Raw genomic sequence first — 12,886 nt, forward strand, 5'->3', positions numbered from 1 at the left:
ATTTTATTGATATCGAAAAAAGGATACACCTAGTCAAGGGGACAAAAACCTAATCCCTCATAATACAAGAAAAAAAGATAAAAATTCATGAAAAGAAAGGGGACATAAACCTTACTCCTTTAAAAACAAAAACAACAACTATATAAGGTCATCTCCAATCAAAGGGTCTAGAGGGCCAGAGGGTTGAAAATAACCCGAAAATCATCTCCAACCGAGAGCCGAGCCGAAGGGCCAACCAACTAGCCCAACCCAGCCAGCCAGCTAGCCTCGGGCTGGGCCACAGATTTAAATGCAACGGCTAGTTGCTAACGTCAGCTAGCCATTATGTTTGAATTTTTTTTTTTTTAAATTTAAAATTCTATTTTTTTTTTCCTATAACTTCATAAGCCATTAAACAACATTAAATTAAATTAAGTAACATAAAACAACATTTGTAACAACTCATCCTGGAATTGACGGAATGGAAGGGCATTTTTGTCTTTCCACTTTGGGTTGTAAGCTATTTTTGAAAGGGTTACTATTTGAGTCTTAAATGGTGTGCTAAGTGGGGCCCACTTTCCGCTTCTGTCCCCCTTCCCATGCCTTTTCTTTCCCCCTCACACAACTCACGGACCTCTCTCTTCCTTGTCCCTCACCTCTATTCACTACAACTCTTTCTCTATCTCTGTCTTTGTCTCTGTCTCTTTTTCTGATGGTGGTATTATGTGTGAGTGTGAAGAACAAAGAGGGCTTTGCTCATCCACCCTCTTCTGGTTTTAGCATTTTACTCTCGTTCTCTCTTCCTTCTGACTACTAGAAATTTTGACTTTTTTGACAAAATTAGTTTGTTGGAAAAAAATCAAATTTTGTCGGTGAAGAATCTTTTCAACGAAAAAATTCGTCGGCCATTTTGTCGTGCAAAGCATGTCACCTAAGAGTTTTCCCGACGATTTTTTATATTTCCTCATCTCAGTTTTAAGATGACAAATCTTAACCGTCAAACTATCCCGTCACCATGATAACTTTGCGACAAAATAATTTGTTGGCAAAGTATTTGTTGGTTGTGACAAAATTTTTCATCGGCAAAGGGTGTTTCAAGCCTACAAAATGCATCTTTTAGTCAACAAGAGATGTCGTCGGCAAATATATTTCGTCGGGACAGTCTTGCTCCAACGACAAAATTAATTTCATCGGCTGAGACTTTCAATCTATTAAAAAAATTAATAAATTGAAAAATACAAAAATTATTCAAAGATAATGCTTCATTGATAGGTAATAAAAAATGTATAAGTACAGTGGTTATACAAAAGTATTCTATTATACAATAAAACTATCGCATCCTACTCTCATTCCTCGCTCAACATCGACTTAGTGATATCCTGCAAAAATAATACAAGTGGCAATTATTATATATGACAACACAAGAAAAGGCATCCTTAGCATGAAGAAAACACATTCAATGGAAGACACTTTGACACAACAAGCTGTTAAATATTAGAAAATGGGGAAGGGCTGCAACAACACCATAGTGTTACGATAAACGATGAAAGCCTAACCAATTTCTCAACAATACACCATGAAAGTTGCAGCAGTAAACTGAACCACTCTTGAGAAAAGAAAAAAAAAAAAAAAAGAAAAGAACAAAAAAAAAAAAAAAAAAAAATCCCTTTTTTAGTGCTTTGAATTTGACGGCGGTGTTAGTCTCCAGCGGAATAAGGCAGTCGGTCTATCTGTGTATTTGCAGCGATGAGGGAGAGGGGGAGGGAGTGGGATGGAGAGAAACAATCGCTTCGTGTTTTACTAAAGTGCTTAATTCTTTTCCTTTTTTATTCTAACTTTGCGCTTCTAATTTGAAACCACGCTTTTATTTTGCGCCTCATTTTTTGTTAATAGTTTTTTCCCTCAGACGAAGAAATACTTTTCGTTGCCCTAAAATCGTCATCTAGTATTCTAAGACAGCAGAGAACGACAGTTTACCCGTCAAAATTAAATTCGTCGGGACATTGCTTTTTTTTTTTTTTTTGGCAGAAAGGTAATATTATTACCAACAACACAACATAATTACAAAGGAAGGGTCCAATTACAAGAAAAGCACAACATAAGATATAGACCCCCAAAACAGAGCCCAAAAAAAGATTTTGAGCCTAGAAACTAACAAACCATACAACAAACCCTAGTCCTGCAAGAACCACCGTCGTTGAAGCATCTCTGAGATCTCGCTGGAAACCTGATCTCCAAACAAACTCCATAGATCCAGCCAACCAACTTCGCATAAGTGATGGAAAACATGACTCCAACATCCTCCACAAAGCACCACACAACACGGAACCACAACCACAAACCAAAGGAAGCTAGTGATAGATGATCCCCTAGCAACAAAGTCATCGAAGGCAACAAAGCACCGAAGAGAAACCCATGGGAGGTGGTGGTGTGAACACCCGAGCTGAAACTCTATGCACTTCCCGGTAAAATTGCGTCAAAACGCGTTGATAGGTTATGGCAACATATCCGAAAATATATGGGGTCGAGGAAAGCCGAAGCCAAAATGGAAGAGTAGGAAGAGGAAGGAAGAATACTTGCATTTATGCCGACAAAATGATTGTCGGTTAACATTCAAATTTTCTATGCTAAAATTGATGATATAAATTGATTTTGGCTTTCATATTTAGCTGATAAATTAAAATTTTAGTCGATAAAGGACTCTTGTACCGACAAAATTTTGCTTTGTCGACTTAGAATTTGTCGACAAAATAATATTTTCTAGTAGTATTTTGGTAGGTAATTTCCCAACTTGTAAACAAGTCTTAGTTTATAGGCAACTCAACTCAAAGGCACGTTCCATCTTTTTCTAGTACGAAAGAATGGCTTTATTCATAATTCATAACATCACTAAGTAATGCATGCCGTGCTTAATTGTGCAGTGAATTAGTTGAAATAATGCATGGGATATGTTTGCAGATGTTGGGATAGAAAGATACAAATGCATATGAACAGTAATTCCAGTCTTCATCACCAATATCTTCCCAATGCAATCATAGGCCCAACTGAACCAACAAAACAATCGGCATATCATTGTGATGGTAACTCAAGTCAATCATACATTATCATGTGTTTTATTTTTCTATATATATAATAGTGTTTTAAGGGTTTGGAATTTCACTATGATGGCATCTCAAGTGTAAGTAAACTTTAGGCACTACAATAGAACTAGTCTTTTACGACGCACAAAGGCATCGTAAACAATTATTTACAGCATGGGAACCCTGAAGCAATAAAAGCCCCTGTTGTAAAAAATGTTTTGTCAAATACGACGTACTCTAGTAGTCGTGAACAATTTTAGTAAAACACGTTGTACATGCTCTTCAAGGTGTGACTTGCATGCCTTAATTGATATTAGATACGGCGTTCATGGAGTGTCGTAATACTGCAAATAATTACGGCATACCTGTGTGCCGTAATACATATTTGATATGGCGTTTGTTGAGTGTCGTAATAAAGTGAAAGTAAATTAAAATTGGACGCAATGCAGTTAGCGATTTTTTTCAATGGGATTACCAACAACCTTCTCACTTTTACTCATACCACATGTATTTTCACTTGCACGAAAAATTATGAATGCAATTAATTTTTTGTTTGGAAACTATTATTGGCAACAAAAAATTTAATTATGCACTCCTTATAAAAGTATTATTTTTCCTTCTAAATATAACAAGTTTTGAGTGCACAGTTAGATTTTTGGAGACAATAACAATTCCATTTAGGTTGACAAACTAAAGTTTTAATTACACTAACAAAGAAGAAGAATAGTGGAATTTTAATTTTTGAGTACAACGATATATTTTATACTAAAGGGAAGGGAGAGGTCGGTTAAGCCACACAATGGACAATCTAATTTGATATCGAATTCACCATCCATGAGATTCAAACCTAAGACCTCTTACTTTAATTTTGAGTGCTAGTGGAGTGTACATGGCAACAAGAGAAGAGAGAAGGTAAGTAGGAAAGTTCTTAGCATTTCTCTTTCTTTATATGACTAATATGTTAAAATTTTGCAATGCAATTACCTCTATAAATGATCACTTAAACCTTGTTTGATAGAAATGATTGGCTTGCTATTTACTATACTACAGGGATTTTAAAGGAAAAAATGAATAACAAATTTCTTATTTTGTCGAAGTTGAAAGTTACATATAAAGAATAGTTGTCTCTTTTAATCTAACCATTTATATAGGGGTTAGTAGGGATATCTTTTATTTATGAGTAACTTTCGACATGGACAAAATAAGAAATTTGTCACTCATTTTTTCTTTAAAAATGACTTCAATACAGTGAATAGTCATTCTCAAACTAATCCTCTCTATCAAATGAGTCCTTGGGGTTTTAGGATGCGTGGAAAATGGTGCACTTTTTTTTTACTGACTTTAAAAGATAGAGTTCATTTTTTATTTAGGGCTTATGTGGTTCTGAGCATTACACTGTAGTTGAATGAGTGCGACTTAATTTATATATGTTTGTTTGAGTCTGAATAGAGAATTAAATAGTAATAATAGTTAATGTGTTGGTAATGTTCACTAATACAACTTAAAAATGATAAGCGAAAACTCTCGAAAAGATACGGTGAACCTTTTTTATTAGTTCGGACAAAGGTTCTCTTCTAGAATACAACCAACAATTAGCAATCCATGCATAAAATGAAAGTAGTACTTCAGGTGGGGTTTTTTAATGCATGTCTGAAAACCAAAGAATCTGATCAAGCAAAAGAGACGCCCTACAGCTTGTTCGTTTGCAATTCCAGTACGTTCCCTTTACTCTTCTTTATAAACGAATTAATTAAGGCCCCACCTTCCATTTATCTCCAAAAAGCTCCGGAAGAAAAGCCAATCTTCAGCCGTCGGCCCCAGGCCATTGGCTTTAGGGTCTGGTGGCAGCCTCTTGTTTTCGCTTGCTTTAGTATATCATTTCTTCTCTGTTTCCTTCTCTATGTTCTCTTCTAAGCTCTGTCTCAGATTTCTCCTTACTTCTCACTCAAAAGCTGCTCACTGCCTGCCCCTTTTCTCCTCACCTTCACACCCATTTTTCCATCCTTCCTCTTGCTGCCACTCTTATTTTCCAACCCAGAACCACGATTTAGATCTTGGAGTATTGGACTCTATTTTCACACAATACCCAATCCTCCCAGCCCACTGCCGAACCGGCTTACCGGAAAATTTGGACGAAGTGTGGAACGATTCACATCGGAACAAGGGTGTTTTACACACCCCCTTTGCCCCTCCCCCTCCTCCTGTTACGTACTGTGACCTTCCTTGCAGGTGTGGATGTGAAGGCTTTGTTTCTGTGTGGATGGATTTTGCGCAATACTTTCAAATCTAGTTTATGGTTTAGGTACTCTTTTTCTTTTGGAGCAACGGCTTTTTTTTGTGGTGGAAGTGGCGGCGACAGCAGCAGTCATTTGGATGCAGAAGATTAGGGTTTTTGTTGTTTTTCTGCTATTGTTGCCTATGGGTCTACATATGTATGGGCCTCTTTGTGTGTTTTGAGTGGTAGCTTTACTTTCTTTGGGTCTGTTTTATTTTTATGTCATACTTTGTTTTATGTAAGGCTTTGTATTTTGTTTAGACCTACGCTCATCATTCACAAATTGTAATTTCCCTTACATTAATCATTAATGGAGTGCTATTTCGGAAAAAAAAAAAAAAAAAAGGCCTTCCATTTGTAATTAGACATGATCGCTTGCTCACCAAATAAAGATAGAAAATAAGACATAATTAATAATTTGATAGTCGGTAGCTTTTACATATAAGCAACTTTGCTGTCCAATTATCCCACGTCAAGCGTCACATAAAGATTGGCTGCCGGACCGAAGCCTACAAGACAATGGTGAATCTATGACTTTAAGGGCATCGACTCCTGTATGAACACCATGTGCAATATCACTGAGTCGTGCAACTTCCTAAAACTTTACTTGCTCGGAATTAAGCTTAGCAGCTGAGAGAGACTGCGCAATTTTTAGTGCCGTCTTTGTTTCCTCCTTCAAACTTAATACAGAAACATGGATACAAAATTCCTCTCCCTCCGGAGTCACATACTCCCACTTGCTGGAAAGCTATGTCAGACCAGAATCCTACCGGCATCGCTTGTCCAAAGTCTCCGAGTACGAGAACATTCCCTATATTGACCTGGCTTCTCCCAACAGAGCCCAAACTGTGCAGCAAATTGGTGATGCCTGCAAAAATTATGGGTTTTTTTAATGTAAAGAAAGAGAAGGTACATAAGGCGGAGGTAAACTCTCCAGTTATGAGCCTTCTCTTTCTATAGATTAAAGCTTGTAGAAAGTGTCATGGTTTTTTTGGGGGTCATCTGAGTATACAGCTTCAGCTTTTCCTCCAAAGGAAGGTTGAAAAACTCATTGGCCACCCCTATCATTTTTTTCCACTCCTTCTGTTGACACCCCATGGTTAATAACCTAGCACCGAAATCACCCGAATATCAACAAATATGTACACACACATATGCACTTGTACGTGTAATGATGAGTTTGTGAAAAATGCAATTATTGAGTTTTGCAATATCTTATATCTTAACTAGAGTGAGATAGGGATCGATCCATATATATAAGTTGCTAATTAATGATATAGTGAGGAGGGTACCTTAAAAAACCCATAATTTTTGCAGGCATCACCAATTTGCTGCACAGTTTGAGCTCTGTTGGGAGAAGCCAGGTCAACAACGGGAATGTTTTTGCATTCGGAGTCTTTGGACAAGCGACACCGGTCGGATTCTGGTCTGACATAGCTTTCCGGCAAGTGGGAGTATATGACTCCGTATTCCCGGAGAGAGAGGATTTTTGTATCCACGTTTCTGTATTAAGTTTGAAGGGGGAGAAAGACAGCAATAAAAATGTGCAGTCTCTCTCAGCTGCTAAGCTTAATTTAGAGCAAGTGAAGTTTTAGGAAGTTGCACAACTTCGTGATATTGCACTTGGTATTTATACAGGAGTTGATGCCCTTAAAGTCGGAGATTCGTTAATAACTTAACAAATAAACCTGTAGGCTTGGTCTCGCAGCCAATATTTACGTGACACGATGTGGGATGATTGGAAGAGGATCTTGTTGATTATTAGAAAATACAAATGGAAGGTGGGGCCTTAATTAGGAGTAAGGGGAAGGTACTCGAACTGCAAATGAACAAGCTACAGAGCGGCTCGCTTCCCTCATCGGATTCTTTAGTTTTTAGTTTTTAGACATGCGTTAAAGGGCCAATGAGTCAGGCCGAATGATTTTTTAGTAATTTCAATTATTGTTCTTTTATTTCCATATCCTAATTACAATTATTGAACAAAAGTGCTCTTTAGGACTAGTTAATATGTTAACTCATCTAAGGGATTTTTTTTTTCTTTTAGAAAACCTTAACGGTACGAGAAATTTTTATTGATATCGAAAAAAAGGATACACCTAGTCAAGGGGACAGAAACCTAATCCCTCATAATACAAGAAAAAAAGATAAAAAATACATGAAAAGAAAGGGGACATAAACCTTACTCTTTTAAAAACAAAAACAACTATATAAGGTCATCTCCAATCAAAGGGTCTAGAGGGCCAGAGGGTCGAAAATAACCCGAAAATCATCTCCAACCGAGAGCCGAGCCGAAGGGCCAACCGACTAGCCCAACCCAGCCAGCCAGCTAGCCTCAGGTTGGGCCACAGATTTAAATGCAACGGCTAGTTGCTAACGTCAGCTAGCCGTTATGTTTGAATTTTTTTTTTTAAATTTAAAATTCTATTTTTTTTTCCTATAACTTCATAAGCCATTAAACAACATTAAATTAAATTAAGTAACATAAAACAACATTTGTAACAACCCATCCTGAATTGACAGAATGGAAGAGCATTTTCATCTTTCCACTTTGGGTTGTAAGATATTTTTGAAAGGATTACTATTGAAGTCTTAAATGGTGTGCTAAGTGGGGCCCACTTTACCATGCCTTTCCTTTCCCCCTCACACAACTCAGGGACCTCTCTCTTCCTTGTCCTTCACCTCTATTCTCTACAACTCTTTATCTATCTCTGTCTCTGTCTCTGTCTCTGTCTCTGTCTCTCTTTTTGATAGTGGTATTATGTGTGAGTGTGAAGAACAGAGAGGGCTTTGCTCATCCACCCTCTTCTGGTTTTAGCATTTTACTCTCGTTCTCTCTTCCTTCTCACTACTAGAAATTTCGACTTTTCCGACAAAATTAGTTTGTTGGCAAAAATCAAATTTTGTCGACGAAGTGTCTTTCTCAACGAAAAAAATCGTCGGCCATTTCGTCGTGCAAAGCATGTCGCCTAAGAGTTTTCCCGACGATTTTTTATATTTCCTCATCTCAGTTTTAAGACGACAAATCTCAGCCGTCAAACTATCTTGTCACCACGATAACTTTGTGACAAAATAATTTGACGGCAAAGGATTTGTCGGTTGCGATTTCATCGGCAAAGGGTGTTTCAAGCCTACAAAATGCATCTTTTAGCCAACACGAGATGTAGTTGTCGGAAAATATATTTCGTCGGGACAGTCTTGCTCCAACGACAAAATTAATTTCATCGGCTGAGACTTTCAATCTGTTAAAAAAAAAAACAATTGAAAAATACAAAAATTGTTCAAAGATAATGCTTCATTGATAGGTAATAAAAAATGTATAAGTACAGTGGTTATACAAAAGTATTCTATTATACAATAAAACTATCGCATCCTACTCTCATTCATCGCTCAACATCGACTTAGTGATATCCTGCAAAAATAATACAAGTGGCAATTATTATATATGACAACACAAGAAAACGCATCCTTAGCATGAAGAAAACACATTCAATGGAAGACACTTTGACACAACAAGCTGTTAAATATTAGAAAATGGGGAAGGGCTGCAACAACACCATAGTGTTACGATAAACCATGAAAGCTTAACCAATTTGTCAACAATACACCATGAAAGTTGCAGCAGTAAACTGAACCACTCTTGAGAACAAGATTACTTATGCACGCATAGTTACAGCTCTCCCAACATTGTACATGTTACCACATCTACATATGAGTTGAGTAACAACTACATATGCTGGATTATTCAAAAGATTTGTAAACATGGAGTTTAGAATGGTTTAGAGAGATCCTGGCAAATAGCTAACATTGTACACGTTACCTGTCAATTTGAAGAAGCCATCACTTGCATAAACTATAGGCATGTCTGGTAAGTGTGGATCAGTTCAATCATATCGAAGCAAATAAAAAGTACAATCATCAGTGAGAGATAAAATGAAGGCTGAACTGAGAAGGCCCACCCCTGATAAGCTGGATCTCTTCCCACAAACTAATATGGCCGTTCACTCCGGACAAGATGCTATTAACCGCAGTTGCAGCTCTCGTCTTCTCTACATCACCTGCCTCGCACGATTCTTCAATGTCGGATCCTGCGTGTTACATAGTAAACTAAGACTCAACCACAACACATCACAATAAAAAACTAGAAACCGCGATCAACATAGCTAGAACACCAAAAAGAATGTAATTTAACATTAACATCACAACCAATCATAGATAACAGGAAACGACTATTGAAAAAGTAATATATTACAACATTACTTGGAACAAAAAAGTAAGATGTGGCATTACACGAACCTCTACTATCAGCATCATCTAGTGCAGATTCCAAAACCTTCGCCCTGTTCCTCAATCCCTTCTACAAAACATTCGCCGCTCTATGTTCGATCGAGTCCCAAATAACATGTGGGGATTAGGAAATGGATCAGCAATCAAAATTAACAACCCTAATTGTCGGATACACCAAGCCCTGCAACTTAAAAGGTTAAATTAAATTTTCCAACTTCAAACCCTAAATTAAATCCTACAAATTCAACTGGCAGACGTAGAATTAGAGAGGAGAATGAAGATAACCACTTAAAGAGATCACTGACCTTCGAGTTCTGGGCACCTTTGATGGGTTTTTTCTTTTTCATCCACCCTTATAAATATAACACACAATAGGCTCGCAACCTAATACAAATTCAAGCCCATAAATTCCATTTCAATTCTGACAAAACAAATCGAAATACAAAATTGAAAACCCAAATGAATTACAGAGACAACTGATGGGCTTATGCATCAGAACTTGAATTGAAGAGGACAATTAGAAGGGAAAGAAAAAAGAAAAAAGAAAAAAGAAAAAAGAAAAAAGAAAAAAGAAAAGAGAAAAGGAAAAAAAAAAAAAAACCCTTTTTTAGTGCTTTGAATTTGACGGCGGTGTTAATCTCCAGCGGAATGAGGCAGTCGGTCTATTTATTGTCTTTCGGCATGGTCGTGCAACCCTCATTCTACGTGAATAGTCACATCCTATTGAAGAATATGGAATTTCGTGTCGGGATTGTGCCTCAGTGGTGACGAAATGGATTGTTGGACGACTTTCAACATCGGACCGATACTCTGCAATATGTGTTCCTTAGGAATTGCGAGCAGAGTCGGATCTACATATGAGTGTTTGGAAATGGAAAGTTTTTAATGGTATGAGTTGGTTAAGACCAACTGGAGAACCGAAACGGTGATGCTACTCTGCAACATGCATTCCTTAAGAATTGCGAGCAGAGTCATATCTACACAGAAGTGTGGTGAAACAGAAAAATCTTAAGTGGTTTGAATTTGGAAGACCTAAATTGGTGATGTCACTCTGCAACATACATTCCCTAAGAATGGCCGGCAAAGTCATGTCTAAAAGGAAAATGTTCGAAACATTTGAAATGTGTGTTGAAGAATGCGAGTAAGTGCTAGGTGTTGCGAAGTTTAGTAAATGTTAGTTGGTGAGATCGACTCAGTGTCCTTGGACTCGCTTTCGTTGAAGAAATCGTGTGGATTCTTAGAACAATTCTCGGTGATTGTTCTATCGATAACTTTCTTGCTTACTTCAATCACGAAGTCAGGTTCGCTAAATATCAATTGTCAATTGTACGTCAAATTCTTCAAACGTTGTTTTTGTCCAGAGCAGAAGTTATTCTTACCAAAACCAAGGTTGTGGCAGTTGGAAATCGAGAATCTTCTCGAGTGTCGTGAATTACAAAATATCATTGGTCTTGTCGATTTCTATAGACAGTTGCCAACGATTCTTCGACCAAAACCCAAACCCTCATCTTCGGCTAGGGAATAAATCAGTTTTGTTCGGGATGTTGTCTCACCTTACCATTGTTTATATACTCCTCGATGACACCAATAAATTTTGAATTTGTCAATGATGTTTTATTGAAGGTGTCGTTGTACATTGAGGTAGCATATTGGGTAACATTTTTACTTTTCGACGGTTGGGACCACTTGATGCGAACCGTCCTATTTCCGACCTAGGGTCTACAGTTATTGTCTGACTTGAAAATTTAAGGACACCCTCACCATGGTAAAACGCGTAAGATCTTTATCAACCTCGCAAAACTTCATACTTAGATTCTCAGTCGAAATGAGCTAAGTCTCTGGCGACGGTGATTGATAGAGCATATAAATGTCTATAACTGCACCATCGTGTACCACCCCGATTGTGCAAGCGTAGTTGTTCAACACCTCAGTAGAAAGACACACCAATACCCCGAATATTCTTCAATCAGTTATATTTTCCCCTTCTATGAAACTCTTGGATACTTTGCGACATGGCTATGGATCATCAAGAAACCGAGTTAGCTAATTTCTAGGTTTGAACATTTCAAGTTGTTACTACCCAATCAAGCTAGGTACTTGTATAAACTCAAGCATCAGAGTTGTATATTTAAATCCAGATATCTTGTACTCTAGATTTAATGGACTTGTTTTGACCCTCAAATCCTAGAGTGTTCTTTTAGTCTTCTCGACATGGTTTCTTGCTTAATTAGTGAGAAATTTATGATAAATCTCGGCAGATGCGTGCGCCCAATTTCATATCGATGCTAGCAGGAATATTTGGAGCATAACATTCTAGCAAGCCTACCAGACTTACTAAGAAGAGTTTCATGTGGCCTTAAGGTTTGAGCCGCCTTTTAGTAAGGGATTAGGGAAGGTAGTGGTACGGGTGGTTAGCAGATTGCATCACCAATCACTATCTTCATGCGGGAATGAATAACCACCTCATATTATCTTGCTACAATTTATAAGCATCATATCGTACTCTAGTAGTTCTTTTCCAATGATATATATAGATATATAAGTTCATTTTGCCCAAATATTTTAAAGGTACCTTCCACCCAACCTTAACATACCTTTTATATACATCAACTGAGATTGAATTCCACCTTGGGTTCCGAGTCTGGTAATTATGAGCTAGTTTATGTGAATGGTTTGGAGCGGCAGTCGTTATTTGAAGGAAGTAGTTCGAGTGATTGTTCTTCTAATATAAGTTTCAAACCTTGTACTTTTCAGCCACGAGAGCGATGACCACAGTTAGTCACGAAAGACATGTTTACAATATGTGTTCGCCTCTACGCATCTTTCGACTACTTCACTCCAGGACCTTGTTGCTCGTGATGCGCGTTTCATCTCTAAGTTTTGTGAAGTTTGCGTAAAGATCTTGAGTACTAAGTTATTGTTTTGTATCATATTTTTATTTGCAAGTTGTTGGACAGTCTTGAACAAACTACCTAGATCTTGAAAGACATGTTACGTTTTTTTTATTTTTGGTTTCTAAATGATTAGAGTTTGCACCGATCTTTTTTGGAGTAATGACGATGATAGTTTTACTTTTAGTTTGTGTATGGCACTGTTTGAAACTTGGTTTGATAGATTCTATTGGCAGCACTGTTTGGACAATGGAATTCTGCGAATTGGCTTTCGGATATTTGATTTTATGATTTGAGAAACTATGTGCTTGTGTTGTTGTTGACTTGGGGTTGGACAAATTGGTATGTTTGCACCCTTAGGAAATTACTACTTGCTT

The 12,886-nt window shown here is 37.4% G+C and overlaps 1 long non-coding RNA gene across 2 annotated transcripts; it reads right to left on the minus strand.

Annotated features, from left to right (window-relative positions):
• Nucleotides 1–1,275: 1,275 nt before the first annotated feature.
• LOC137749234 (uncharacterized) lies at nucleotides 1,276–10,146 on the minus strand. Of its 2 annotated transcripts, none has more exons than XR_011070193.1 (4): nucleotides 9,924–10,146; nucleotides 9,628–9,799; nucleotides 9,152–9,419; nucleotides 1,276–1,358 (listed from the first exon to the last, which is right to left on the minus strand). It is a non-coding gene; the product is annotated as an uncharacterized lncRNA (long non-coding RNA). The 2 variants fall into 2 exon arrangements; XR_011070192.1 differs by lacking the exon at nucleotides 1,276–1,358 and adding an exon at nucleotides 8,609–8,743.
• Nucleotides 10,147–12,886: the final 2,740 nt, after the last annotated feature.

The sequence above is a fragment of the Pyrus communis genome, chromosome 11, assembly GCF_963583255.1.
Source record: "Pyrus communis chromosome 11, drPyrComm1.1, whole genome shotgun sequence".
In the NCBI taxonomy this organism is placed as follows: domain Eukaryota; kingdom Viridiplantae; phylum Streptophyta; class Magnoliopsida; order Rosales; family Rosaceae; genus Pyrus; species Pyrus communis.